General features: G+C 38.9%; 1 protein-coding gene across 4 annotated transcripts in view; it reads right to left on the reverse strand.

The window, feature by feature from the left end:
* LOC27208787 (unconventional myosin-VIIa) overlaps positions 1-26,020 on the reverse strand; it is a 530,661-nt gene that overhangs the window by 250,451 nt on the left and 254,190 nt on the right. The gene's annotated exons all lie outside the window — the stretch shown is intronic.

Consider the following 26,020-nt stretch of genomic DNA (forward strand, 5'->3'; position numbering starts at 1 on the left):
GCCCTCAGTCCCATTACACGTCTCCCCGTCAGGAGTTTTCGAGCCAACTGGTTCGGGTGGTTTCCCAATTTATTTACGTACGCGGTTGCATGATTGTGTATGACATCGCCAGTCCTTGGTAATTTCAGCTCTTTTTCAATGTCTTTGGTGTGGATGTATCAAGCCGCTCCTAATAGTTTATGCAAGATTTGCGACTGCCGCCGAGTTACATCCGTTACATGGCGTTGAAACGTAAGAGATACACTGAGGTATTTATGGGCGTTCGATTGTGTGAGGAGCTCTCCATGCTGAAACACACCTGGTGATGTGCCTTTTTTTTAGGGTGTACGTCACGGAAACACACTTTTCCGGACTGACTGCAGCCCGTCTTGTACAACTTTAAAGGAGCGCTCGTGAGGGAAGCTTTTTATTATCAAAAGGAGCTGAGGATTTAGTAGGCTTTTGAGCTTGTGCAGAAGTCCCTCATACCACACTCTTTCGAAAACCTGGTGTATGTCTAGATAAGCTCCAACTACGGAATCTCTTCCTGAGCTTCCAGAGCGCGAATTTTGAGTTTTCATCGGCAGTACCTTTTTTTTTATTTTTCTCACCTTATTTGATATCCTTCATTACAGTCTGTCAATTGTCAATTGTTGAGTCATTGGTCCTAATGAACTCACGCGGGAAACGTTTATTGAGAGTTAAGAGTTCTACTGCTTCCGAAGAGAGAGCGATGCTGCTACGCACGTGGGTGAACTGCGCCGCCAGAAACTGCAATTTGGGCTTCATCTTTAATCTTCTTATTAAAGGTTTTAACCGCTTTCTCGATATCGTCTACTGTATTTAGATAGGTCATACTCTTCGCGTACTGATAGGAGACTGCTAGCTATAACTTTTTACAAGATTAAGTCAATACATGAAGGTACATCCCTTGTGTCATACGGGAAGGGAGTGGGTCTGCTTGTAGCCAGAACTTGAGTTGAGCTGCCGGAAATAACATCATGAAGTCTCTTGCATTCGCTCTTATTCCCAGAGACGATGCTTAGCGTTAAAATCACCTACAATGAAAAACTATTGTAGATGTTGACCAATGAGATTATCAACCACAGAGGAATTCCAAGGCAGGCCTGGAGGAAGATACACAGCTGACACCGCACTTTCGCCCAAATTAGTGGAAATACCTTTGCCATTTGTAGGTGATGACCGAATGGAGGTGATAGATAATCCCTGCCTGATTAGAATACAAGCTTCTCCTCCGGGGCGACCACCTGGGTGATCTGCTCGATAGCAGCTGTAACCCATTATATCGAGGTAGGATCCGGAGTGTAGGAATGCCTCTGAGATAAGCATAACATCAATTTCGTGTGTGATAAAAAACACCTTAAGCTCATTAGCATTGGGGATAATGCTACGAGCTTTCCAGGTTCCGAGGCGTAGTATACAAGCCATTAATTGCGCTGCGTCAACGACTAAAAACATCCGAGTTCTGTGATCTCCTCAAGTAGCTCAGCGATGGTTTTTTGGAGACCAGCAATGGACAACTGCATTGAGATGATGATTTGTTAGAATGTTGAGGTTGGCTTGCGTTTGTTACAGGAAGATCAGTATCTGGAATAGTCTGGTATCTTGCATTTGAGACAGAACTTCACTGCTGTTGGGAGTATTGTCCGTCGGGTCGTGTGCTCTGTTGTTCAGGTCTAGACGCATCTGCATACGATATGCCCTGCCGCACGGTTGGAGTTGGAATGACTGGTTGCTTGTTGCTGCTAATGGGCTGTGAGTATTGTACGCGGGCCATTGGAGTAGTGTTGATTCCAGTTTTGCGGCTTTTGAGCCTCTGGACGTATATTCTGCAGCCCTTATGAGTTGTCTTGTGTTTTGCATGCCAAACGCACTCCAGAATTGACTGGAACCAGTCCAATGAGGCAAACTACATCTACTACATTTGGGGTCCTTGGTGCAATAGTTTTGGGTATGATCAAAGCCAAACAGTTCTAATCTGACTCTTTGACGGCCAACTTTATATATTTGTAGAGCTTTTCGGTTAAATATCCTGTTTAATGTCTATAAATAAAACGTTCTGGACAGAAGCCTTTCCTGGGTCTGGTTCAGAGGAGTCAATATTCTGTGATTTCACCTTTGTATTATAAGTCACAGCGTAAGCCTGGGAGGTGAACGCATTTAAAATTTGATCAACTGGTAGAAGCAGACAAGTTGCACACCACAACCAAAGACACTAGAATAACAAGATGCGTAACGCCATACGATTTTTTGGCACACGATTTTTTCGCCGTGGCTCTAGAAGTGGCTCCAGGCTCTCTCGAATTTTTGTTCGAGAGCGAGAGAGCGTCTTCTAGCACAATATCTGAAATATCTGCCTTCATTATTAATTTCGTTTAAACGCTCATTTAATTCTGTTAAAAATTCTACCTCATTATTTGGTCATTATAGTTCTGGCCGTTTTTTTTTTGGTTACAAATATATAATATCTGAATTTTATTATTAATATAGTAAAGAAATACAAAATGTTTAAAATAATAATATAAATGAAATTGAAATTTTCCAATTGTAAATTTCAATAAATGGGATGTTCTGAATTGTTGGATTTTATATAATCTGATATTTCCAGGTTTTTAAAGTTGTTGGTAGTTATGTACTCAAGTATTTTGTTTTCTGAATTGGTGTATGAAATATTATTTATTGAAGTAGTGTCGTTGAATGTTATTAAGTATGACCCGTTTTTAGTGTGCGCTCCGTGACAGTTCAACGACGACTGACTCTACATTTATTCAGCACGTGTGTATATACTATTTACATTCACGAGTCTTATAATTAGTTTTTACATTCTAATATTGCAATGGGGCTTATACTACTATACTTATATACAATTACTACTACTACTATTACACGTTTAAATGATAACCGTTCACAATATTATTTCCATTTATTAGAATGGGGCCTTCTTGAATGATATCTATATTCTTATTTTTTTCTAGAATTTTAGTGCAAATTGATTTTTCTCCATTTCCATTTCTCCATTTCTGCGGGTAAAACAAGTCTTATCTTTACTTATAATGCAATAGTTGTTAAAAATTTCGCATTTTGCGACCTGATTACTTATTAGTCATTTTCCATCATTATGTGAAATGGATCTGGCATAGTAAATTTCGCATCTGTTTGTTATAACGGGGTATTTTATATAAATAATTAAGAGTTCCTTATGCAATACAATTTTGAATATGGAGATGTCCTTTATGTCTGCAATAATTTCATGCTGTTGTTCGTGATCTAATATTTCTTTAATGTCTTCATTATTTAAAATTTTTGTGTTGAATAAATCAATTTTGGCCAGTGTGATAGTATCAATAATGTTTTGTAAGTCAAATGTTAATAAACGTAAGCGATGTTTGCGTAACGGCAATTCTTGATCAATAAAAATGTTTTTAAAATTATCGGAAAGTGATTTTATCTCTTTAAACAATTTTGAATTAATAATAATATGTTGGTTATTGCTTTCAATTAAATCATTTATTTTATTCTGTATTTTAATGAAATTATCGTGATCCGGAGTTCCAGCTAACCATTTCCAAACAGTGCCTAACTCATTTATTCCCCTTTTTGATCTAGTTGGTATCAGTTGTGTCAAAATTAATTCTATTATCTGTATTTCGTAGAAAATTTCCCATTGTGTCCGTACATTTTTATCTTTTCTTACATATTCTGATTCTAGATTGATTATTTCTTTATAAAGACTTAAGTTAGTTACGTGGAATAAATCAGCTTATGATTCATAGGTAAGGACATCCTTTTTGTCCTTGAACAGGAAGAATTCGTGATTGGAGTAATCAATTATTTCTGAAGTGGTTATCATTACGAATGTTATTAGAAGTTATAAGAAATGCATTTTCTGTAATTTAATAAAAAAATATGGTATTTGTTAAAACTTAATGTTGTCTATGTGAATAGTCCTGTTTCTATTATTTATTATAACTTTGTTAGGTAAGTTTTCCTTAACAACCTGTTTTTTGTATCTAGTTTTTAGCTTATTTCTTTCTCCGTGTTTCTTCTCATAAACAACTTGACCTACATGATATTCTTTTTCTTTACGACCTTCATTGTGTGTGTTTGGGAACGAGACACCCTGTATACGCGAACAAGTCACCCTTTATCATTGATTACATTATCATTTGTCTGCAGCTTCAGCGGAGCTTATCAGCGGAATCAATGTAAGCATCGCACCGCTGTAATTGTCCGCGAGCTTGCCCAGTACTTTTCCAAACTTCTAACTCCCTTCTAACTGTAACTTGTTTACGTCTTATGCTAGTTTAATCGTATGGCGTGAGTACAGCCAAAGCTTAAGTTAGTCACATTTTTGATCTGCGAGAAAACGTACGCATCGGTGTCGAACTAATTAATATTAAGTGTCTGAACTTAACCAATAAATCAAACTAAACAGTAACACTGGCGGGTTTATTTATAAACAGAATTCTTGAAATGTTTTCGTGATCAATTTTATTATAAAGAATATAAAAAGGTTTTTGGTTTGTTGTAGAATGAATGCTTTGATTGAATTCTTTTGCGGCTCTAAAATTTAATTTAAGAATAGTCAGTGAGATTAAATTCTTCCTTTATACAACGAGCTAATTCTGTTAATGTTGAATGTGCCCTTTCTACTTGTCCGTTCGAGGTACTGTGTCTGGGGTCGGCGAAATGTAGAGTTAGACCATATCTTTGTGCAAAGGATTTAAATTGAACAGAGGTAAAGCTCGGTTCATTATCAGTCATAATTACTTTGGCGTGGGGAAACTGTTGGAGTAATTCCATTACTTTATTCTCGATGTTTAGTTTATTTTGAATTTCTTTTACAACCAGGAATTTTGAATATGCGTCAATACAGGTTAAGAAAATAAGACTTTGCGCGTAATAAATGTCGATGTGTAAATTCTCTCCTTCTTTAGTTGGTATAGGAGCTTCCCCAATAGGAATTTTAATAGGATGCCTGTTGTATTTATTTTTGTTGCAAATTGTACAATTTTTTATGTATTCCTTCAATTTGATAAATAAATTTGGCCAATAATATAATCTATTGATTTGTTTGTAATTTTCATCTAAACCTCTATGAGCTCGACTATGTGTCTCTTCTATTATATTAGTTTTATCTTTATTATTTTCCACGTCTAGTGGAAATATTTTAGTATAAAGAAATTTGTTGGTAAAGTTATTTTTTAATGATAATTGATCGTCTAAAGTTCAATGAATTCCTACCGTTATGTTTGGTTTTAGATACTCCCTTAATATTTCTATTAAGTTTTCTGGCGTATCATATTCAATTATGTGTCGTGTCTTATCAAAAACATTCAATGACTCATGTATTGTATACCTCCCCTTTGTTAATATCAGTTGTTGTTGAAACTGATTTAACGGTTTTCGTGTCTCTTGTATTACATAATCAAAACTACTTTCGGCAAAATCCTGTGTATTGTTCCGGGTTTATATAGTATTTTCGGGGTGAAACTTTTTATGAAGGAGTACCATCTTTTCATTTATACGTTCTGGTTTTTATCTGAGATTGTGAAAGATAAAGATTGATGGTCTGTTTGTATTTCTATACCAATTAAACCATATAAGTAATTTCTGAGATTTTTAGGTGCCCAAACTATTGCCAACAATTCTTTTTTATTTGTGGCATAAAGTTGTTCGGTTTTATTCAGAGTTTTGGATATGAAAGTAATTGGTTTATTATCCTGTGATAAAACTGCTCCGATAGCTACATCTGATGCGTCTGTCGTTAAAGTGAATTTTTTGTTATAATCTGGTTGAACTAATTCCACTTGTGCTATTAAATTATCTTTAAGTTCTTTAAAAGCTTTAACAGCTGGGTCGTCTAACTGTATTGTAATTTTTGTAGACATTCTCCTAGAAATTTTTCCATTATCTCCTCCTAGGTATTTGGTTAGAGGTTTGACAATTTTTGCATAATTTCGGACCAATTTACGGTAATAGCCGGTGAGGCCTAGAATACTTCGAAGCTCTCTAATGTTTAAAGAATTTAGATTTTTCTAGAGAAATTTTCATATTTGCTTGTTGTAAAATATTAATTATTTGAATTTTTGAAAGCAGTATAATGTTGTTCAATTGTATTAGAAAAGATTATTTTACCGGTACCGTTAGTTCACAGTTCGTCCTCTTTATGCATACACCGTTGCCGTTCGACCTCTTCGCCCTTGGCCAGCTGGAGTCCAAGTTCCAGTGCGGTACCGTTAATTCACGGTCTTTCCGCTTTGCTCTTCATCGCGGCTGTTGCTAGGCCGCCCTCCTACACGAGATTTGTGGGGAGTTTTAAGACTCCTATAAACATGACAAGTTTTTCCGACTTGACCTCTCAATATGTCATTCATCGCTCTTTGAAATATTCTAGGGGCGTTTGTTAACCCAAATGCATACGTAAGAATTCAAATTTTCCGTTATTTATAGAAAAAGCTGTTTTTTCAATATCTAAATTTTTCATTAAAATTTGGTGGAATCCTGATTCCAGATAAATTGTTGAGAAATATTTTGACTTCACTAAGTTAGATAATATTACAGACGGATCTTGCATCGGGTATCATCAGGTATTGTGCTTTCGTTTAATTTTTTATAGTCAATAACTAGTCGATGTTTTATAGTTCCATCATCGTTTTGACCCTTTTTGGGCACTACTAAGGGTGGTGAATTCTACTTGGTCTTATAATTTGTTCTTTTAGAAAGAATTTCATAGAATAAATGTTGTATCCCAAATATATTTATCAAATGATAGTATAGGGTGGGATAACAGGGATAATAGGGTATATAGGGTGCTGATCTAAAAAATGGCCCTCGTTGATATTATTTACCCTCATTGTTTTTTAAATCCATCATACCTATTTGCAAATTGAGCTCTTAAGTTGTTAAACTCTAATTCCTGACACTTTGCCAAAGCATTTGGCAAGTCTGGTGGGTTAAGAGAGAAGAGTGTTTCTGAGATTGAACTGTTTAATCCAGAAATAAAAATTCTAAGAGCGTTGCTCCTAATTGGTTTATTTGTTTTCTTGGTTATAACGCTGTCCTTTCCATAAGTCATTATAGTTTTATTTATGAGTAATGCCATTTTCTTGTTTACTTCGTTATAGAATTCTGTAATGGCCATGCGTCCCTGTCTTAAGATGCTTAATTCTGATTCGAGTATATGGATTGGTCTTTTATCGTTATAAATAAAATCCAATCTGGAAAGAATTGCTTGAAAGTTTAAAATGGTACCATAGTTGGTTAGAGCATCGTGTGCTGCTCCCATGATTTTATTACGTAGAATTGTTAAAGCGATTAATTATTGTTCACTTTCAATTTTATATAGACTCATTGCGGTTTCCGCCGCTTCTCTCCAGCCTACATATTGGGTTATTTCACCTGTGAACTTTGGTAAGGATTTAATTACCTCTAATGTAGTTTCGCATTGTATGGTTCGATCAATTGTTTGGATCTTATAGTATTCCACCTCATTTTTGTTAGCGGTTAACTGCCCTTCTATCCCTTCAATTTTTCTGGTTACTTCACTCAACTGTACATTTATTAATCGGTTTATTAATTCCATTGTCAGATTGCTGGCGCTGGATATCCCGCCCGCAGAAAGGGTTGATACTGGACCTCCGGTTGCCATTGTTAAATTTAAATTATCAAAACTATTTATCAAATCTTCCCGATTGTTTTAAAATTAATATTGTTATGTTTGCACGGGTCCCTGTCGTGTATCGTATGGTTCGATTCGCGAGAAGATAGACACGTTATAGAAAAGAGAACAGAGACGAGGAAATGAACATAAAGTAATAAATAATAATAAATAATGTAACTAAAAAATAACATAACTCTAATAAATATTAGTCTTAGTAGGACCTAATTATGTACTAAAAAAGTTAAAATTGATTGCTTTAAGAGCGGCAGAGAGTCAAGATTACAGATAATAGGATAAAGTCTATTATAGTCAGAACATAATACTCTGTAAGGGTCATGCAACTCATAGTTAGATCTACAATGATTTAAGATAAGTGGTATATAGTTTCTAGTGAATCTACTTGGAACCGAGAAGTTAAGCTGACTAATCAAGTCGGTACTCTCAACATCACCACGAATAAACTTACAAATAAAGACTGTTCCAAGCATAGTTCTACCAAAGACACTAGAACAAGATGCGTAACGCCATACAAATTTTTGGAGGTGGCTCCAGGCTCTCGAGTTTTTGTTCGAGAGAGAAAGAGCAGAGAGCGCTACAGCAAACAGCTCTTTTCTACGCATACAGTGATAGCAGACAACTGTATGTGTGCACACGTGCATACGTGCTCATACATGAGCATCATGCATTGTAAATTTGACAAAATATGCCCTTCACCTTGGAAGTTCGTTGACTATATTATTTTTTATCAAATGGCACCATTCGAAAAATTCTTGTTGTGCATTGCCTTAACGTTATTATTATTTAAATAAAGCTTAGAAATAGTAATAGACGAATCTATGTACATCACAAAATAAATTTCGAAAATGACTTTATATTAGAATACTTGTCATTAGGGTATGCAGCTTGCGACGTGAGAAAAATTAATAAGGCAGTGATTGTTGAGTGCTTGTGTCCGCACTTCGTGCCTCCAGATATGACTTTTGCAATAAACAGTTTTCATATTTTTATTTATTTTATTAATTTTTATTTTCTACTACGTATTATTTTTATGAAATATTTTTTTCTCAATGTAATAACTTCTTTTTTGACAATTTATGTTTTAAATTACAGTAGTTATAATAATATACTTTGCATTTGCTTTAATTATTTAGTACATTTATTAAGTCATATGACTTAATATGATGGATGAAATTATCCATTTTTGCATTATATTCAGTTGTTTTTCAGTTTCAGTTTTTTTTTATATTCCAATTTGATATTTTTAAAAAGCGCGCAATTATATAATTTTGATACGAAATTGGCCAAAACTTCAAATATGTAAATTCGTTTCTTCGATTAGAATTGATTTCGGCCCGAAAATCGTCTTATATATGGCCGTTACGCATCTTGTTATTTTAGTGTCTTTGGTTCTACGGTTAGCTGGGGAAGGTAAATTTATCAAAAGTAGTCTACTGGAATAAGGAGGTAATATACGGTTTGCATCCCAATTTAGGCGACGCAAAGCAAAAAGTAAAAAGTTTTTAAAGTGTCTGCATAGTGTCAAACCAATGTTTGGCTGTTTCGCATCTTGTTATTCTAGTGTCTTTGCCGATACACTGTCATATTAAGGGTAAAAACAAGAGAAAATGCCATAGTCGAGTTCCCCGCTAGTGTGAATGTGAAATTTCGTCATATTTCTGGGATTATCGATAGATACTGGGTAATATAATGAGAAAAAATTTAAATATTGTTTAAAAGTGTGGGCGTGACCGGTTTGGCGGCTTTAGAGCGTTATAGTGGGCGAGCCAAAAGGTTTTTAGGAAAACGATAGACACATACAAGACTAATAAAATTATGAAAACATATTCAATAATTTTTCACAAATGTGGGCGTGGCAAGTTTATGCATTATGGCGTTAGTGGGCGTGGCAAAAAGTTTTTTTATGCAAATCGATAAAAATTTACAAGACTAATAAAATTCTGAAAAAATATACAAAAGTTTTTCAAACATGTGGGAATGACAGTTTATGGCGGTACAGTGGGTGTGGCAACATTGGCCAACAAACTTGCGGTGCGTCTCTGTCTCTATAGTCTGTAAGTTAGCAATTAATGGGTAAACTTAAGTCGGTATAAGTCTTGGGTGATTATTGGATCACCCTAAAAATCTTTCATCCTAAGTCTACATTTGGATCTACAACCAGCAATCCTGTGCAAAGACCGTTGCGTGGGAAATCATAACTCCCGTTTAAGCGCCAGGCCTGCCATTCATGAACTGCTACGTGGGACCTCGCAGTGATTACATAATCTCCCAGTGATAACGTAATTGGCGCCCAACCAAACAGAATCCACGACACAAAAAACATGTAAGTGTGCTGATCAAGTCTAAGACAACTTCACATCACACAGGGAGAAAATAAACAACTTATGTAGCCAAAATCTTAACATATAAAATGTTCAATAAATTACAATCAGCCGTCTGTAAATAAAAATTTTTAGACGCCAAGTACCCGGCTATTAATGTAAACATAACTATCTGCCGAATTAATATATTAAATATTTGGCCTATCGCAAAGTGATAGTGAAGAAGAGCTCCTCTCAGGGAAATTCAAAAATCAACTAGCGCAGACAGAAAAAACCACAATCACAATGAATGTGCTGCTAACCATAAGACGCTCACTGACAGTTGAGAAAGTACCTCCAGATGACCAGGTAGTTGAGCCGCAACCAGCTGAGGTCGAGGCTACTGAAAAAGTAACAGAAGCTGTCGTGGGCAGTATGGTGACTCCATATTTGGTTACGCGTACAAACGAAAACAAAAGCAGAAGAGGTTTGCTGATAAGCAAAGTTTTATTGCCCCTCTTGGGGAAATGAAGTGCCCAATTGGGCAGTGCACGCTGATCTTGTGCTGTGCTTTCTTATTTTTTTGGCGGTCTTTTGCCGGCACCGTTATATTGGGTGCCCACTGTGTAAAGAGTGTTATTAATAACGCAGATCACAGATAAATCGAGATTTGATTAGCTGTAACTTCGTGCAAGCGCGATACGACTGTTATCAGTGAGTGATCGCTGGGTACAAGACAAGGTAGATTTGAAGTGAACAAAGTATTTAAAGCGGGGCCCAGTACCCTTCCCTGAAGAAGTCACGAACACTTTTGATGTTTGACCTTTACGCTCTCCCCACGACCATAACGCTTCGATTAAGGAGGGGAAATCGGCCAGTCGGAAGTAGTGGTTTTCCTTACTTCAAGGAAAACAGCAGAAAGGCATTAAGATGTGTCAAAGGCATTCAAGATGTGCAACTCGATTCGCTTGCTCTGGCAATAATATGATGGTGCCTAAAACCAAATTGGTTGGCGGGAATGATATTCTGCACTCTCCTTACTTCCATTATTTAGCCAAAAAATATTCTCTAGTACATTTAAGATAATGCGGTTATCGGTCCATATGTCTCGACAAGGTTTTCGGGTTTTCCTTTCCTATCATGTTGCTATTGAATGTGAAGGCAAACTTATTCTTCTTTTTCCACATCTTCGCGACTCGCAAAGTCAAATAACTGAAAACGTTTCTTTAGCTCGTGTGCAAAAGCTGAAGAGATTTCTGAGTCGGATCTGCAACATTGTCGGCTTTCCGCATGAGGGCAGCCGTACAGTTTTGTGGAGTCAGACTTGCGGTGCATCTTATTAATATTTTCGCATCTTCAAAAGGACGACAAGCGTATTTGTCGTCTGGCTGATGGGACTTCATAAATCAACCTCACTATAACCTCATCATCCATAACCACAGATTTCAGAAGAGCATTAGGACGGTCAGCCACAAAAGCTTCATCGTCTTGGCCGAAAAATGGAGTGCCAATCCGCGCATTGAATTATAAACAAGAGAGAATGCCATAGTCGAGCTCTTCGACTATCAGATACACGTAGAAGTTTTGCGCGATTTTAAAGCGTTAGAATGCGCGTGGCAAGAAGTTTTTTTTGGGTTGGATGTTCAAAATAATAATACAAATATAACAATTAACATTATAACAATTATAAGATCAACATCATCTCCTGGTTCTCGTCAAGGGGGACCGTATGATAATATCCTTCGGCTGTCTCCTGTGGAGCCTTCTTGGTGGGCGAGCTCTGGACAGTGCCTTGGCTAGGCGATTTCTGTGGCGCTCTAGCCTGTCGTGGTACCGGCTAGAGTGCATGTTTATTGCCTCAAAGACAGTGGCTAGCTTGAGGTCTTTGTGCAGGGTTGTGCAGGCTACGTACCATTCGCAGCCGGTAATCGTCCTGGCGATTTTGTTTTGGGCAGCCTGAATGCGGCGAATTTGGCTGTCGCAGGCCAAGCCGAAAATCTGACAACCATACTTCCATATTGGCGCTATAATTTGCTTGTAAATTGTCACCTTGTTGGAGAGTGACAATTTACTTCGCGAATTAATTAGACAGAAGTGCTTTGTCGTTGCTGCACGTATATACACTCTCATCGCACTCACTTGCTTTGAGAAGTTGAGTCTCCGATCCAAGATTACACCAAGATATTTGGCTGTACTGGACTGTGGGACAGGGGTGCCATCGATGAGCACAGCCGGTGGTGTTTTTCATTTCAGCGTGTAGCACACATTCGCAGATTTTTCACCATTGATGCCAATGTTCCAGCGTTTTGCCCATTCCGCAAATGTTGACCTGTAGGTGAGACACACGTCGTCAGCAAATGTGGCCAACATTGACGTCCCGGGTAGGCTAACGTCTGGCCGAGGCATGTCGTAGCTGTACAGGCAGTAAAGCAGCGGGCCAAGTACACTTCCCTGTGGTACTACGGCTGCCACATTATGCTCATTTGACAGGGCCGAGTGGAATCGTACCGCAAATCTTCTCTTTTCGAGATACGACCTCAGGAGGCCGAAGTATGGTGCAGGCAGCGTATTCTTAATTTTAAGCAGGATACCGGAGTGCCACACACGATCGAACGCCTCACGTACATCCAGAAAGAGTGCGTTGCAGTACTCCTTGTTTTCGAAAGCCGATAGGATTTGCTCGACCACTCGGTGTAGTTGTTCTACCGTACAGTGTCCAGCACGAAAACCAAACTGATGCTCGGGCAGGATACCCTTCGCTTCCATAATCCTGACCATCCGAGCAGCAATCAGTCTCTCAAACACCTTCGAAATCGAAGGGAGGAGACTGATTGGCCGGTAGGACCCAGGGTTCTTTTCAGGCTTTCCAGGTTTGTGAATCATGGAAATAATACCGAGCTTCCACTGTAGAGGGAAGTATTGCAGCCTCACCATATCGTTGAATAACAACGTAATGTAGAGGATCGCACATCTCGATAGTGCCCTTAGGGTGGAGTTGCAGATAGTATCATACCCTGGAGCTTTTTTGGGGTTTTGTTTGGCGGTGACGTCAGAAATCTCGCTGGCGGTGATCGATTGCATCGGCAAGTCTATTTGGAGCGCTTGGGATAGCTGGTCGTGAGTCGCGTCAACATCCTGGGACTGGCGAGGATCAGAGGTTGGAATCGCTCCGCGAGGTGAACAGCAAACCCTTCGGCTTGCTCCAAATCAGCCCGGCACCATGCACCATAGCGAGTGCGTTGTGTCACATTCTTTACCAGTGTTTGCTAGCCTGCCATCGAACCAAGCTGATTTATGTTCAACCAGGACGCGATGTAAAACACACAATGCTCTGTTCCAATCCGCTTTTTCCAGCGGGTGGCGAGACCTCATCCATCTTTTGCGTAAACGCCTCTTCTCAGCTATAAGGAGGAGAATCTCACTGGTAAATGGTATTTTAGCTGCTGTGGGCCTCATCACCGGTCTAGGAGTTGCCAGTCTGGATGCAGCCTTGATCTTATGGGTGAGAGTGCCTACACCTTCTTCTAGGTCCCTTTCTGAGTTTATCGCCGTACTCAGGTTCAAAAAGCTCTCAAGATGCTGATGGAATCGTGCTAGGTCAGTGTCTCAAGATACCGATTAGTCGCTCAATCTTGGGATAAGCTCTTGCTGTTGCATCTTGGGTAATTATGAGTTTTAGGTGGTCGGAGCTGAGCTCAGCAACGGACCGTATCTCAGCATGGATGTCCAGTATGCCCCTGCTGATAGCAAAATCGATAGAGCCTGGGAAGCCTCTACTGCCATTCCAGTCGCCCGCGACGAGGAGCTTGGAACATTGTTGATCCAGAATGCATTCAAATTCATCCGTACTCCATATGAACCTCGGAAGGCAGTATATCGTGCCAAAATTGACAGGGCCATGGCCCGTCTCGATGCCTGCAGACGCGAGTTGCACCTTGTCAGTGGCTATTAGTGTAAGAGGGAAGTGGACTAGGCTGGTTTTGACCAGGATCGATGCACCACCTTTAGCGTTACCGTCGCTTGGGTCGTTGGCAGTGTAGAACTCAAATCCAAATATTTTTTGTGCCTGTGACTCCTTACAGTCTCGCTGAGTAGCAGGACATCGATCTTGTAGCGCCGCACAAAGCATTCCACTTCGGGCAGCTTCGTGGACACGCCATCGGCGTTCCACACTAAGATGCGCAGCGGCATCATTATGGCGCTTGACGCGCTTGGAGAGCAGTGAGCAGATTGATTATCTGCCCCTGCTGCTGTGACTGTTGTTGCTGTTGCTTCATCATCATCATTAATTCCATCTGCTTCTCTTGAATCGAGCGCAAAGAATTAATATTTTCATTTAGCGTCTGCAGGATGGCTTTAATGCTGCTGCGAGCATCCGTCGAGCGCTGGAGTACACCCCTAGACGACATTAACCGGCTGCGGCTCCTTTGACGACTGAGGCTATCTATCATTGGGCTGTTGCTGTTGATTTTGTTGTCGGTGCTCAGTGATTGCATGTGGTGAACGGACCCCTTAGCCACATCTGCATAAGATATACCGCCTCGAGAAGAGGGGATCTCCTTACCTCCAGATAAGCCAGTGTAGTTGGTCGCTCGCTGACCTCGGCTCTTCCAGCCACTCCACCTCTGGGTCTGGATCGCTGCATGAAAGCTATACCAAAGTTGTAGCAAGTGCACAGCTCGATGCGTGGCCAAGTACAGTCCTTGGCTGGGTGTTCGCCGGCACATTTCAAACATATGTGGGCCAAACGGCAGTATTTGGCTGTGTGGACAAACTGCTGACAACGATGGCACTGGACAATAGCGTTACGCTTGCGGAGAAGCTTAATAAGTACTCTTATATGGCATAGTGCCTTTACCGCCAGGATCTCCTTATTGTTTGCCGCAGCAGCAATGTTCAGGAAGAACATGTTGACTGGCGACGCTTTTGAGGTACCTGGTTCGTTTCGCCTTAGCGGTGTATGTATATCGAGCACCTTGTCTCCGATCTTTTCCAGCTCTTCCTTGATTTGGTGATGTAGCGTACTGTGGTGCAGGCCTTTCACGCATACCCTGTAAGGCCTTCTTCTTTTAGCTGATAACAGTGGATCTCGTACTCTTCTTTCTCAAGCCATTTCACTATGATGCGAAATGTGTTGGCGTCAGCCGCGTAAAGCCTCAGGACACCGCCTATTGACGCCCTAGCCTCAACCTTTTCTATGTCCACTATATTTTCGAAGCGCTGCATCATCAGGCATACGTCGTGTATTCCCTCCATTACTATAGGAAGTGGTTTGGACTGCTCCTTGTTGAGTGAGCTAGTGGTATCAGCGGAGGCTGCATCTCGCCTAGCGGCAGCAATAGCAGCTTGGTGACTGGTGCTGGGCTGGTCTTACAGACCGCCAATATCGCGGGCAGCACATTGCGGGCTCGAGAGAATCGCAGTAACCAATTATTCATCAGCCGCAGCAGTTTCACTTAAATAATTCATACTGTAAGTATGCAACAAATCACCAGAGTTCTAGCCAAGACTTGAACCCTGGGTTAGTAGAGCTTTGAGATCACAAACAGCTGTTTTTGCGATCTCGTGGCAGCTGGGCAGCGGAGCCCACTTCGAGTAAATTAACTATGTCTTTTCACTATTATTCACTATTATTTCACTGATAGTGACTTGGGGGGTCACTATTTACTATTTATATGCGAGGATTCTGAACTTGTCCATAAGAAAACAAATTTCACTTTTTCCACTCTGCAGTTGCGTATTGTTAGACACGAACCATTCTCTAGAGTCATTCAGCTAGGAATGCAAACGTGAAAGCATAAACTTTCTGGGATATCGGTAGATATTGGGGAATATTATGAGAAAAAATTCAAAATTGTTCAAAACTGGCGGTTTCAGGGCGTTAGAGTGGGCGAGCCAAAAAGTCGACGAAATCGATAGAAACTTACAAGACTAATAAAATTGTGAAAACATATTCAATAATTTTTCAAAAATGTGGGCGTGGCAAGTTTATGCATTATGGCGTTAGTGGGCGGGGCAAAAAGTTTTTTTATGCAAATCGATAGAAATTTACAAGACTAATAAAATTCTGAAAAAATATACAAAGTTTTTCAAAAACTTTGTTACAGTGGGCGTGGCCAAACAAACTTGCGGTGCGTCTCTATCTCTATAGTCCGTATGTTAGCAATTAATGGGTAAACTTAAGTCGGTATAAGTCTTGGGTGATTATTGGATCACCCTAAAAATCTTTATAAGCAGATTCAGCTTAAACGCCTGTAGGGGTTGGGCTGATTCTCATTGGCTGCCGAGACTCTCTTTCATAATTCCCTGAAATGCTTCTGTAGGCATTCCCTTAATGGCTTCTGATTGCCTTCCCCAAAATGCTTCTGTATGAAGCCCCCGCGAGGCTATGCTTCGCAGGCCGAGGATGCGCTCTCGATTCCTATTGTCTTCAGCGAAATTGCTGATTTGGCCCCAGAAAGTCTAATCCGAGATCATGCGTTTTCCAAGGATCCTTAATGAAATTAAAAACAAACAAAACCAAAATAATTCTGAACTAAACGAAAATTTTCGGTTAACAGCAAAGGGTGCTCATACAAATGCCTTCTAGACACAGGATCCACAATTAATATGATCAATGAAAATATATTTTGTCTTCCCATTCAAAATAGTAGATGTGAAGTTTTAACATCAAATGGCCCTATTACCTTGAACGACTTGATTATGTTACCCAGAAATAGTATTTTCAAAAAAACCGAACCATTTTATGTGCACAGATTTTCTAATAATTACGATATGCTAATTGGCAGAAAATTGTTGAAAAATGCTCAATCAGTTATTAATTACAAAAATGATACAGTTACCCTTTTTGATCAAACATACAAATTAATTACTTCAGAATCCGAAAGAAACCAAAATTTGTATATCCAAAGGACACCAGAATCAATTGCAAGCTCAGATCAGGAATCAATAAAAAAATTAGATTTTTCACAGTTTCGATTAGATCACCTAAATCAGAAGGAAACTTTTAAGTTAAAAGGCTTATTAAATAAATTTAGAAATCTTGAATATAAGGAGGGAGAAAAATTAACATTTACAAATACAATTAAACACGTACTAAATACAACACATAACTCCCCAATTTATTCGAAACAATACCCACTTGCGCAAACACACGAAATCGAAGTAGAAAACCAAGTACAGAAAAAGCTGAATCAGGGATTAATTAGGGAAAGTAATTCTCCATACAATAGTCCTACTTGGGTCGTACCAAAGAAACCGGATGCTTTTGGCGTAAATAAGTACAGGGTAGTAATTGATTATAGAAAGCTAAATGAAATAACCATACCTGACAGATATCCAATTCCAAATATGGACGAAATTCTTGGCAAACTGGGTAAATGCCAATATCTTACAACAATCGATCTGGTAAAGAATTTCACCAAATAGAAATGGACGAGGAATCAGTTCCTAAAACTGCATTCTCCACCAAAAGCGGTCATTATGAATACCTTCGAATGCCATTTGGCCTTAGGAATGCACCCGTTACTTTTCATTGGTTTATGAATAATATCCTTCGACCGTTGCTTAACAAACACTGTTTGGTGTATCTGGATGATATTATAATTTTATTCAACATCCCTTACAGAACATTTAAAATCAATACAATTAGTTTTTTCAAAGCTTGCAGATGCAAATTTAAAATTGCAACTAGAAAAATGTGAGTTCTTAAAAAAGGAAGCTAACTTTCTTGGTCACATAGTTACCCCTGATGGTATTAAACCAAATCCTATTAAAGTTAAAGCCATTGTTTCATACCCAATTCCGACAAAAGTAAAAGAGATTAGAGCTTTCCTTGGATTAACAGGTTATTATCGCAAATTTATTCCAAATTACGCAGACATAAAAAACCCATGACCAGCTGCTTAAAAAAATTAGCAAAGATAGATACACAAAAACTTGAGTACATAGAGGCATTCGAAAAACTTAAGGCTTTGATAATTCGAGACCCAATTTTACAATTACCTGATTTTGGAAAGAAATTTGTTTTAACCACAGATGAAAGTATAGAGAGTTAGATAAAGCGAATACCAATTTAATATAGATTATATTAAAGGGAAGGAAAATTCAGTTGCCGATGCATTATCAAGAATAAAAATTGAAGAAAATCATCATAGTGAAGCTACTCAACATAGTGCAAAAGAAGACAATAGCAACCTTATTAATTTAACAGAAAAACCAATAAATTATTTCAAAAAACAAATAATCTTTATTAAATTCGATAAAAATAAATTAGAGCATTGAATAATATTCGGTAACTCCATTACCACAATTCAATATGTTGTAATGACACTTGAAAAGGCCAAACAAAGTTTACTCGATCACTTTATCCATAGAAACATTACCATTTATATTGAGAGCGATGTAGATTTTGAAATTATTCAAAGAGCACACATAGAAATTGTTAATACCACCTACACAAAAGTAATTCTCAGTCTTTTCCTATTAAAGTACGTTGGTTCATACGCCGAATTCAAAGAAATCATACTTCAATCACATGAAAAACTTTTACACCCTGGTATACAGAAAATGACAAAATTATTTAAAGAAAATCACTTCTTTCCAATTAGCCAACTATTAATTCAGAATATAATAAACGAATGCAGCATATGCAATTTGGCCAAAACAGAACATAGAAACACGAAAATGCCTTTTAAAATCACACCTAAACCGGAACATTGCGAAGAGAAATTTGTAATAGATATTTCTTCATTTGAAGGAAAACATTACATCAGTTGCATTGATATATATTCTAAATTCGCTACACTTGAGCAAATTAAAACTAAGGATTGGATAGAATGCAGAAACGCATTAAGGCTCATTTTTAATCAATAAGGTAAACCCAAATTACTAAAGGCAGACAGAGACGGAGCTTTCTCCAGTTTAGCTTTGAAGCGATGGCTTGAAGAAGAAGAAATCGAATTACAGCTCAATACAGCAAAACACGGGGTAGCAGACGTCGAAAGATTACACAAAACAATAAATGAAAAAATTCGTATAATCAATTCATCTGATGATGAAGAAGTAAAATTAAGCAAGATAGAAACAATCCTCTACACATACAACCATAAAATTAAACATGACACTACTGGACAGACACCTACTCAAATTTTCTTATACGCTGGGCATCCCATATTAGACACTCAAAAAATTAAAGAGAAGAAAATAGGTAAAATAAATGAAGACAGAGAGGAATTTAATATTGACACTAATTACAGAAAAGGTCCACTACAGAAAGGCAAATCAGAAAATCCATTTAAACCAACCAAAAATGTAGAACAGACAGACCCTGACCATTACAAAATCACTAATAGAAATAAAGTTACGCACGATTAGAAAACACAATTAAAAAAAAAAACAACTGAAAAATAATCAACTCTCAATTTGACAGGCACCTGGTACCTGATGACACTGTTGCTTATAGTGATCACAGCGGTCCAAGGACAGCATATTCAAATCAATAATATTGACACCAACTACGGATATCTCCTTTTTTCTGAAAAGCCAGTCCAGATACCATCATCATTTGAATATCATTGCTTAAAAATCAATTTAACTGAAATAGACATCGTGGTTGACTATCTTGAGCAAAGACTACGAACCGATTACCATGCACCCCAGATCAATTTTTTATACAATAAAATGAAAAGAGCAAAAGCCGGAATAACCCTGAAACATAGAAACCAACGGGGACTAATTAACATTGTGGGCTCAGTTTTTAAATACCTATTTATAACACTAGATGAAAATGATCGAGTCGAAATACAGAAAAAACTTGAAATCAACGTCCATAACTCAGTAAAATTACATGAACTCAACGACGCTATACGATTGATAAATGACGGAAAGCAAAAGATACAGATCTATGAAAACAACCACACCATCATTGACAGTCTTATGTTCGAACTAATGCAATTTACGGAATACGTAGAAGATTTGGAAATGGCTATGCAGCTTTCGAGACTTAGACTGTTTAAATTACTAAACTATGACAAACTTGAGAATGTGAATAGCCAAAACATTTTAAACATTAAAACATCCACTTGGATTAACTAAAATGATAACCAATTATTAATCATATCCTACATACCCATTTACTTTTCACTAATAAACATAATTAAAATAATCCCTTACCCAGACTCAAACGGCTATCAGCTAGATTACACGGACACACAATCATATTTTGAAAAAGAAAATAAAGTTTACCGAAAATAAAGATGTAGAGAATGAATGTGTCACCAATATTATTAAACACTTAAATCCAATTTGTAATTTTAAGCCAGTGCACACGAACGAAATAATAAAATACATAGAACCAAACACAATTGTAACCTGGAACTTAACCCAAACAATTCTTAACCAAATTGCCAAAATTCAATTAATAATATAAAAATAGAAGGAAACAAAATGATAAGAGTAACGCAATGCAAAAAGAAATCAATAGTATAATTTTAAGTGAAAATCTGTTAAAACCAGAAATAGATTTGACATCACTATACACACCACTTAATATAACAAAAATAAAAATTGTAAAACACAACGACATTGTTGAGATGATTTCAGAGAACAATATTACACTTTACATACGAATGATCATTGTAATAATTGCACTAATTTTGTTGTACTTAAATTTAAGATATGTATCATTTAAACCATTTATGATGCTGTATGCAAAACTTAAAATAAGAAAAAATCAAAATCAAAACACACCACAACAAACAGAAATAGAAGAAACTCCATTTCCCACACTATATCCATCAATCCCAGCCCAAGTATAGGCTTCTCTTTAAGGGAAGGGGAGTGACGTATTTGGGTGGTCCAAACCAGCCACAATTATTTCAAAGAAAACAGTAATGCACCTTAGTGATTTTCCATAATGTATCCCAGCTGCGCAGCATCCGTTTCTAATAAAAAATTCTTTGGCAGCGGCACTCAGCCGTTCTTGTAAACATCCAAAAGCCTGACCTACGCAGATTTGAATGCTCTCTTTGAACATTTCCTAATCTTAAGAAACCAAGAGCGAGGCTCTCCCGAAATACAAATATTGTTCAAATAGTAGAAGCCTGCTCAAAAACTGCTCAAAAAAATAAACCAAGAATATTTTTGATAACAAAAAAAAATTACTCCGCACAAATTCATTTGTCAAGCGGAGGGCCTGTCTGTGGTCAGTGCGAAACGGAGTCTGTAGAAAAAGAGTTTGGAAGATAGTTTGGAGAGGCGGAGTCAGTAGAAAGAAAGCTTGTTGAGAAAGAGTAGAGCGGGACATCAGGAGAACCGACAGCTTCGACGTGCCGATTTAAGGAAAGCAAACAAGCCAGACATTGGACCGGGATAACGGCAAAGCTGTGGACTTTGGATCTGGAGACTGGACATATCCTGGAATAAGGAGGAGTCTTATATTAGCCGGTCGAGCGTTGAAAGCGGTACAGTCAAAATTAGCAAGGCTACGAGTCAACAGCACAAGGCAACGAAGCTGCAGCCGCAAAAGTCAATATGAGCAAGATCGCTACGTCGAACCGTTCGGGAAAAGGAAAGCAAAGTCCGAGCAGACGTGGGGATAACGCGTTATCATCTCGCCCAGCGAGTGCCTGGAGAGGCAGCCGTATAGGCAACAATTCCCAGCTAGCACCCAGCAGCGCAGCCCGCGTCGTTCAGGACAACGCGAGCCGCAGGACATCAGAAACGAGGTTAAAAAAAATCGATAGTTAAAAAAAAAAAAAAATATAACTATAATTTAACTATAATTTGGCGATGTCACTTAATGAAAAGTACAGGCTGGACGCATTACGTGTATTTGTAACAGGAACTAAAAACACATTAAGCGATATCTTATTTGCCAAAGCATCCAAATACTTTTCAACAGCTCTTGCTCTAGCACAAGAAGTTGAGTCGAATCACGAACGCTACCAATTTGTCCTGAATTACTCTAGAAGCTTAGGAGACGGAGGCCAGAAGGCAGAAAAAAACAAACTGAAGGAGATAGGGATACTAATATGCCTCAGCAGAAAAAAAAACCTCTATTTTAGCAAACGTCAGTCTGTACCCAGCTATGGCAGACAAGTAGGTTGTCTAAATATGTGTTTAGACATAAGTAGGCAAACTATAAATATTTTCTATTTATGGGCTGCAATAAACATGTCACGGGACAGCATAAGTGGCAACTACAGATAAGTACGATTGCAGCGGCCTATTGCCGGAGTGTCAAGAGATATGACCACGCGGGAGGCCTCAAACATAGACTTAAGAATAAAAGTCAGTTGCATTTACCAACGCGGACTGCGGCGTCTTACAAGCGCTGCATTATATCATTAGATGATAAGAACCTATGTAAGAATGAATAAAAGGCGAAGCCCTCGCAGCAGCGAGTCAGTTAGATTCAAACAATAAGTGTACGCACAAGTGTATAGTGTGAACATTTTGGTCCTTCGAGAAATTCTGTTGTTTTCCCCCACCAGTGGTAAGAAACACAGAAGAAAAAACCAGCGCTTCGAAGTAAAAAGAGCAAGGTTATTCGAGTGATACTGTTGTTTTCCCCCACCAGTGCTAAGAAACACAGAAGAAAAAACCAGCGCATCAAAGTAAAAAGAGCAAGGTTATTCGGGTGATTCGGTTGTTTCCCCCACCAGTGGTAAGAAACACAGAATAAAAGACCACGCCTTAAAGTAGTAGGACTATAGGGTGAAACATTGTGTTCTTGCTTTTCCTTGGCTGATCAATCAGTGTGAGTCGAGGCACAGCTAGGTCAACTGGGCGACCAATCAAAAAATCCTCCAACGGATAACGCCAAAGAATACAAGCAGAAGTTGGAACAGTTCAAAAGTTCCAACTACGACGTGCCAGAACTCCCAAAAGTGGACCTTCCAACGTTCAATGGAAATGCGAAGGAATGGCCACCATTTTACGAGCTGTTCTCTGAGCAGGAAGGATCTCAGCGACACAAGGAAGCTGGGATATTTAAAAGCCTGCTTAAAAGGAGAAGCTCAAATGGTGGTTAGCCATTTGATAATGGGATCAGCGGCTAGTTATACAGCAGCGTGGGAGCTTATCTGCAAACGCTATGAGAATAGCAGAAAAATATTCTCAAACACTTCAACAAATTAATGGAACTGGAGTGCCTGCTGCCCCATGATGAGAAAAATTTAAGGAATTTTTTAGATACCGCGACTGAGAGCATATTCATCATAAAGCAAAAAGGAAAAATAGAATGCTCTGCTGACGTAATTTTAGCAGAAATTCTACTGCGGAAATTTTCGCCAGAAGCCTTGCAGCTGTATGAACAGCATGTAAAAAAGGCAAGAGCTATGCAGTCCTTGCAAGACGTCCTGGAGTTTATTGAGCAACAATACAACTCAGTAAATGCCATTACCAAAAATACCGCTCAGCTTGCTACAAGAAAAGTGCAAGTAAGATCGTGTGCCTTTTGCTCTAAGGATGGCCACGATATGATAAAGTGTCTCAAATTCAGAACACAATCTATTGAAAAAGGAAAGAACTCGTTCAAAAGAACAGCATGTGCTTTAGATGCTTTGGAAAGCATAATGCTATCGACTGCAGAAAGGAAATTACATGCAATCGATGCTCCAAAGGACACAACAGCCTTCTTCACGAAGACAACAAACGCAGTATCAACAGCAATAGCCTCAAGCAAGGTCAAGACACACTATTGGCTACAGCTGTTGTTTTAGTGAAAAACAAAGCTGGAGGTTACAACGAGTTGAGGGCGCTTATTGACGGTGGATCCCAGAAGACGCTGATTTCAGAGGAAGCAGGTCAAATATTAAGGATTCCCAGAATAAGGAGTACTATAAAGGTCGAAGGTATCTCCCAGACTACTCAATTATCCAAAAATAGCGTCCACCTGACGATCAAACCAAAAATTCCAAGCAGCTTCAAAACATCAACGGAAGCATTGGTTTTACCAACACTTCATAGAGCCCTTCCCAGCAAAAAGTTTGATATTGATATCAACAAAGAGTGGAGGGGCTACAGGCTAGCAGATCCACGATTCAACGAGCCAAGCAGAATTGACATGGTGATAGGTGTGGATCTATTTCACCTGATTATGATGGAGAAAATCAAAACCATGAATGGAATCTTGGGACAAAAAACCAGATTTGGATGTATTGTGTCCGGAAATATAACTCGAGCAGCAAAGCAAAAAATTATAAGTCCCACTACAACAATAAATCTAAAGGACCTGGAACGCTTTTGGGAATTGGAAGATGAAGCCGATTGTTCAATATAAGCAATGACCACATGTGCATATGTAATTTTGTATGAGAACATACATACATACACATGAACTGTATGTATATTAGTAAATAAGCAGCCGCATGAAGCTGGCATTTTTATGTGTATCAGTTTCAGTTTCAAATAAAACTTCTTCGTGTTCGGACACGCGGCTCAAGACTTTTTATTTCGCGTTTACTCTTTCAGCCTTTGCTCTCAATTCGCTGAGTTTGGGTGAAGATTAGGATCTTCCCATTATGGTTGTCAGCGCTCCACACTTGGAGCACCTTTTCAATAAACAACACCGATGACACTTTCGAGTGCACGGACAAGGGTCCACTGCATTTGTTCTTAGGCATGGAGGTGCAACGAGATGGCGACCTTGGAGAAATCACTTTGGGCCATACGCAATATATCAAGGAACTATTGCGGGCATATGGCAGCGAGAACTGTAGACCAGCGACGACACCTTTGGATGCAGGGCATCAAGTGGTGTGCTCGGGTGAGCAGTGCCAGAAGGTCGACGCAGGGCAGTATCAGTTTACAATTGGTGAGCTAATGTGGCTTGGGCTTACTACCAGACCAGACATACTACATTCGGTGGCGAAGTTGGCTCAGAGGAACCAGGACCCGCATTCTGAGCACATGGTGGCTGTAAGCACATCCTCCGGTACTTGGCGTCAACTGTGGACGTCAAGCTGCATTATCAAAAGTGCGGTCAGGCATTTACCGGCTTTGTGGATGCAGATTGGGGAGGCGACCGTTTGGACTGAAAGTCATACACAGGGTATGTGTTTTTCCTGTCTGGCGGACCAGTATCATGGAGGTCCGAGAAGCAGCAGAGCGTGGCGTTGAGCAGTACTGAAGCCGAGTATATGGCTCTGACCACGGCTTGCAAGGAAGCTATAGCTTTACGAAGGCTAATACTGGAGATCGGATGCGGTGATCTGAAAACCCCGACGGTTATGCATGGCGACAACCTGAGTGCGCAGCACTTAGCGAAGAACCCGGTTCATCACTCTAGGACGAAGCACATCGACATTCGATATCATTTCATTAGAGAATTCATGACTTCACGTCACGTTGTGTTAGAGTACACTTCTACGAATGAGATGATAGCAGACATTATGACGAAGAATCTTTCAAAGGGAAAGCATAATGGGTTTATGAAAATGTCAAATTTGTTTTAATTTTTGTAAAAATGTTGGCATTGAGGAAGGCTGTTGAATATAAGCAATGCCCACATGTGCATATGTAATTTTGTATGAGAACATACATACATACACATGAACTGTATGTATGTATATATATTAGTAAATAAGCAGCCACATGAAGCTGGCATTTTTACGTGTATCAGTTTCAGTTTCAAATAAAACTTCTTCGTATTCGCACACGCGGCTCAAGACTTTTTATTTCGCGTTTACTCTTTCAGCCTTTGCTCTCAATTCGCTGAGTTTGGGTGAAGATTAGGATCTTCCCATTATGGTTGTCAGCGCTCCACACTTGGAGCACCTTTTCAATAAACAACACCGATGATACAATTACAGACAATGCAGAATGCGAAAGAAAATTCCAAGGAACAACTGTCACCAACGAGGAAGGCAGATTTGTGGTTTCAATTCCATTCCACCAAGAGGCAAAGCTTGGAGACTCTCGCAAACAGGCAATGGAAAGGCTTATGCAAATGGAAAAGAAGTTTTAAAGAAACCCAAAGAACTGGGCTGCTTACAACGAATTCAGGAAAGAATACCTTAAGATGGGACATATGGAA

The sequence above is a fragment of the Drosophila simulans genome, unplaced genomic scaffold (assembly GCF_016746395.2).
Source record: "Drosophila simulans strain w501 unplaced genomic scaffold, Prin_Dsim_3.1 Segkk6_quiver_pilon, whole genome shotgun sequence".
NCBI classification, from domain to species: domain Eukaryota; kingdom Metazoa; phylum Arthropoda; class Insecta; order Diptera; family Drosophilidae; genus Drosophila; species Drosophila simulans.